General features: G+C 35.7%; 1 pseudogene; it reads right to left on the bottom strand.

Moving 5' to 3' along the window:
- Positions 1–5,556, bottom strand: part of LOC133744848 (kinesin-like protein KIN-UA) — a 41,067-nt pseudogene extending 35,511 nt beyond the window's left edge.
- Between the last annotated feature and the right edge of the window lie 444 nt (positions 5,557–6,000).

Here is a 6,000-nt window from a genome sequence, read left to right on the forward strand (position 1 = left end):
GTATATGTTTCAATGCAATAACTCTTTAATAATATTTGATAAGCACATAATACATTTGGAGTCTTGAAGACAACCACAGGAAGACCTTTTTGACAGTCTTTTACTCTTTTACCTTGTGTAGATGCCCTAGACTCGCATTTTGCAAAATTTGCAATCCCACAAGCAACTTGTGCAAGAACATCTGGATGCCCACATCTGACCATTCCTAGCAATGCCTTAATGCCACCTTCAGCCCTTAGCTTGCTCTGTAATTTTTCTGAACAATGCAATTTCATTGGTGTTAGTGACAGCAGAATATATGACATAAAATTCGTTTTTATCTGGAAAGTAGATAAAGAAACACCCTGCTGAAGAATGATGGAGATCCTACTTTTAGCATTTGATGTGATTAAGATTATGATTAGGGAATTGACTATGGATTTGAACCATTTGATAAAGAGATTTACGGAAATTCACGAAAGTACTTGTAATTGAATTAGCAAGGATTTTATTATATTTGATTGTTTGACAGGCCTCATAATTAGATCATGATATAATTTTCTTCAGACTGGAGCATAGAAGTTTAAAATGAAACAGTTCTTCTTCACTGTCCGTTCCCTCTTTCTATTTTTTTCTCCCTTTTCTATTATCTCTAGAGAAATAGTTCTTTGTTTTTAGTGAACCAGACACAGTATATAGCAAAACGATAATAGACACAAGCGCGAAGAAAGTTGCTCACAATAGAAATATGATTAACAAATCTAATTCTAGTGCAGCCTGTGCTGTAACTTCTCTGTTGCTAAAAGTCTGCTTGCTACATTCTCATGTAATTCTAAGTAGGAGTAAGGTTTCATAAGATTTACTTGAACTCATTTAGAAATTCTTGCAACTTGGTGTAATCTAGAATTAACAAAAGTTGAAGAAATGAACTTCAAAGCGGTCAGAAAGTTTACCATTTCCGCAAATATTAGCAATGGCTCCAGCAACCATTCGAAGGGTTTGTGGATCTTCACCGTTGGCTGCTGTCATAGATAACAAACTAATTCCCCCTTGATTCATTATCAGCTCCTGGTTGGTTTCTGAGTTCAAAACCAAATTGAAGAGCTGACTTTATTAGCCAATATTGGCAATATCTATGAAGAATCATGAACCAGGGACCAATATTTTTACCGTTCATTGCTAAATTTGCAATGGCACCTGCCGCAACTCTATGTATGGTTTCATCGTCAGAGGTTTTGAGTAACATCAACAAGGATGTGAGACCACCAGCTTGTACAATTTTCTCCTGATTTGCTTCTGCAAATTATGGGGGAGCAGGTATTATTGCTTGCTATATATGCAGTAGCATTAACTATAGTGATGCTATGAAGTGATCATATCAGATCTGGAGATCGAGCTTTATTCAACATGGAAAATAATAAAAACTTACATATAGAACCAGTTCAACAGCAAAATATTATGACCCAAAACATATTACAAGAGACCCAACTTTTGTACACAGCATTAAAGCAAATATAGATAACAGATGAACTCATTTTCACCACATAAAATAATTTATCAATCTTCACGTATCTTTTCATATAACCATACTTGCCCTTTTGCCAAGGACTAGTAACTGCTAGTTGACCACAAAGCAGAACATACATCTTTAACTTTTACATAGCCAAGCTATTGATGTTCACTACATGAATCTTTTTATTCCAAAATAATAGGCATCAATTATTCTCAGGCCAATTGATCATTACTTGAAGCCAAATTCGCTCTAGTATCTTCAATAGTCGCTATGTTTAACGTACTACATATTTGGAAAATCAATTGTGCTAGTTATTTTATCTTCTTTTCTCCCAGATAACTCGCACAGATCTTCTGGTATTGAGTGGTCCTTTAAAACTAAATGCAATGCTACTTCAAGCATAAAACACATACTTCTACATATGCAATTACTATGTAGTCTCCACATCAGAAGAGATGTTCTTAAAAAGAAACTAAGCACATCCAAGTAATTTGGGGAATGCAATTTAGACCTCATTCCAAAATTTCCTTTTATATCTAAACCATTGCAACACTATTAAGATTGTCCACAGATATGACCTCATTTCTAAATACAAGAATATATCATCCCTTAGCCTGCCTGGTCAGCACTGCAAAAATTCAAGGCAAGGCTTGTTGCACTAATTACACTAAGGCATGTCTCTCTAAAAGATGTCACCTCATTTTGAGCTACAGTGTTTGCTGATGGCATGCATCCCTCATGGTTAGAAAGTGATAAATGATACTATGTTTTGACTTGAAGCATCTTAGTCAGAGCACACCAGTCACCAAACAAGACCATATTTTTATCATTTCTCACCAGCACCATCAAGATAAAACAAGCATACTAATAACTACAATCTTTTTCTCTGACCAGGGGATGATACTCTAATTAAAAACTCCCTTGGGAGAAAAGGTGAGTTGGAACATTACTTTCTGAAGAGGTAATATTTTCAATTTTAAAATACCAACTGGTGATATTTAAGTCAATTATTGGTGTTTTTAGTCCTAATTTCATCCATAAAAATTTACAATTCCTACAGCAGAAAAAAAAAATTTCAGTGAAAGCTAGAACAAGGAAATAGATGATTCCCAACAAGACTTTTAAACTTCACATATTGCATACCTCATCAGCATCAAAGCTCAGTTGCAACAACTGACTGGAAGTGTTGCTATTTCTCCTTCTGACGTGCCTCTTCTTTCAGCATCTTTCGAAGCTTTAAGATCTCTGAATTTCCAGCTGCCTACCACATCAAAAGAATTTCTCTATGCAACATCTGCAACATTTCAAAGATAGGTTCAATGGTATGATATCAGAATCATTAAACTGGTGATAAAACGCACCTCTGACCTTTTCCATTGAGTCAGTTGACTCTTAAGATTACTGGCTTCCTCTACAGCAGCCTTCCTAAGACTTGTCTCTCCCTGGAGCAACTTTCTTAAATCATCAATTTCCTCAACATGCAACCTGCAAATCTATGTATAATAAACTTGTTAGGAATACTCCTCAACACAACATATAACAGAAAACAAGAGCTAAAAAATCGAATTGGCAGCGGTAATAAGAAAATATAGATCAAGGGACCACTACTTGATCGGTGGGAAAAACTTAATGTGAAAGGCAGCTGGAAACCAAGATAACGTTGTGCTTAAAATGACAAAAAAGAAGAAGCAAGCAATCTTCATAAGACATACAACGTATTCCAATCACCAATTGTGATAGCATTTAACTTTTGACCTTGGTAAAATGCATGATGATATGTTACTTCCCCGCACGCAATAGATAAAAGCTGCAGGATCATCTTTAGAGCCACAAACAGAAGAAATTCATGTGGACGAGTATCAACAATACCCACACCCTCCCAGTGACAAAACCTTTCCATATCAGCGGAAGGTGTATCAAGTATTATCCACAGAAGGTGTTGCGGGTAGAACCAATACCCGACCTACCAGGTAAGCTGTTTACCTTCTTTTGAACTGTTTATACCTTTTTCACTGATATATAAATACATACATAAAGCACCAAGTTGATTATTCTTTCTACTGCAGTTTTTCTTCCCAGAATTCTGCAATTTTATATGGATTGATCATTGAAAATCAAAAATCATTGCAAAGCGAACCGACGGCATTCAAAACAGATCTACCAATTGATTTACCCACTTTTCTCATTTAAACAGGTAAATAACAGTGAGAATGAGAAGTATAAATATAATAGGTCTCACTCAACCTGATTAATCAATTCACAATCCATAGAAGATAACAAATTTCAACTACAAGCCAGAAACTCATGTGAAACACAAACAAATTCACTATGAAACTACACAATTATCCAAGTCATGAAGCATCAAAGTTCATGACCTCGACATCTGGTAACAACTACTGAGGCATCTACCTTCATGGACTTCATCTCATCCAAAGCAGCAAGGATATCAATCTTCCTTTCGAATCCAAGGTTCTGTTCTCCAAAGATTTCATGGCATCTCCCATTTTTTCAGACTCCCTCTTCTGCTTCTCCTTATCTGCTTCCTGAAAACAAAACAACATATACAAATCGAGTCATCAAACAGCGTCCACAACAGCATAACAAAACCCGGAAACAAAAAACACATTTAAGAAGCACTATGCTTCAAAATCAACACTCAAATAAACCTACTTTCCTACCATAATTATTCTAAATTTGTTTACCAAAACAAAAATCAGCAACAATGACCAAAAAAAAAAAAAATCAGAAGAAACCCCAAAAGCTAAAAATGACTAACCTTGACCAATCTAGGATCAAAAACCACATCAGCCAGGTTCTGAAGCAACGCCGCGGATGCCATTGACGCTCTGCAAAGCTCCTTCAACCGAATTGTGTACCTCAGATGATGTATTAGCCAATCCAAAGGCTGCCTCAATTTGAACTCTCCAGAAGGCCTTGGGATCAAAGAACAAAACTTCATAAAACTACTGTCCTCGTGATACATGATTCCACAGCTAATATAACTATGGATTTGGCATGAATTCGATAATTCCTTGGAGTCAATGATGCAGAGCATTAACAACAGAAAATGGAAGCTGAGGTAAGGATTCAAGCATTGCAATTGCTTGTGCCTGAGCAACAACATCTTTGTCCTTCTCCAACTGATTAATCTGATATGGCAACCACCATAAAATAATCAATGACCAATACACTAATCTAACATGGAAGAGAAATAATCAATTGAGCATAAGTACCAAGGTGATTAACCCACATGTCTATAACTCCATGAAGCATGTAATTAAAATCACCACATCTCATATGTACCCACATCTGTACAGGTTGATTAAAATGAATTTCAGCAAGGTATTCAATCTAAGATCAAAAACATGACTAAATACATCCCAGGGCAGTGCTGGTTCTCCTTCATTAGCCCTGCATTTCAAACATTGCCTAACCCTTCAGATTCCCATCACAGTCTTACATTCTCAACACAAAAGCATTGCATTCCACAGTTCAAATTCCCAGCTCAAATACCATGATTTTCCGGCCTAAACTCTTCCCAGCAACCCCAACACTATACACAAAAGCTACAAACGAAACAAACAAAACGTACTCCTCGGTCCAAGAAATTGCAGCGAAAAGTTTCAACTTCTCTACCTAAATCCCAATCGAGCTAAACTTGCCTGGTTTTTTAGGCTCCAAAAAATCAAAAGACAAAATAAAAAGCCACTCAATTTCCTGCTCATTTTCTCAGCCACCAAACAAAAACGGAAACTTCAAAAAATCGAATCCAAACTCGAAAAAGCTTAATAATTCTGAGACTGAAAGCCTTAAACCTTTGAAGCGCTTAATAGAGAATGCTCTTTGGGAAACAACGAAGACCCAAACGTTCAACGAAGCGGTGGAATAGACCAGTATATAATATATTTAGAGAATTCAAAATGAATGTTACTGTTCATCTAGAGCTATTCTCAAATTTATTTATCTATTTTTAATAAATAAATCAAAAGAAACGTAATCATTCATTAACGTAGGAAATGTTGTTGCAATCATTGGAGTCATTCGTAATCAATATTAGCTACATAAAAATTCCAAGGTTTACAGCTTCTCTTAGGGCTGGGACACCTTCATATTTTTGATAAAAAAATAAATGTAATCATTCATTAAACGTTAGAAAAGTTGCAATTATCAGAGGCGACTTTAATTAATATCATAAGCTATTTTGGCCTAATTAATTCGATACAATACATGTTTTCATCTTCAAATAAATTGAACTAAACTAAACCATAAGCAACATTGTTGCCCTTCTTGGGTTGGAACAACATTAACATTATGCTTGTGCTACAAGTACGTTTTCACGATAACCTTAATCTCCTCCACTAGGTAAGTGGTAACCTTCTTCTCCCCTTCATATTATTTGGTGTTCTGTTTTCACTGATTTCTTTCATCTACATATTAAAATCGAATACTTTATACAGTGAGATTTACTTACTTTTCTGTACATTCAAGTTGTCCGCCTCTTTGTATTA

Source organism: Rosa rugosa, chromosome 4 (assembly GCF_958449725.1).
Source record: "Rosa rugosa chromosome 4, drRosRugo1.1, whole genome shotgun sequence".
NCBI lineage: Eukaryota > Viridiplantae > Streptophyta > Magnoliopsida > Rosales > Rosaceae > Rosa > Rosa rugosa.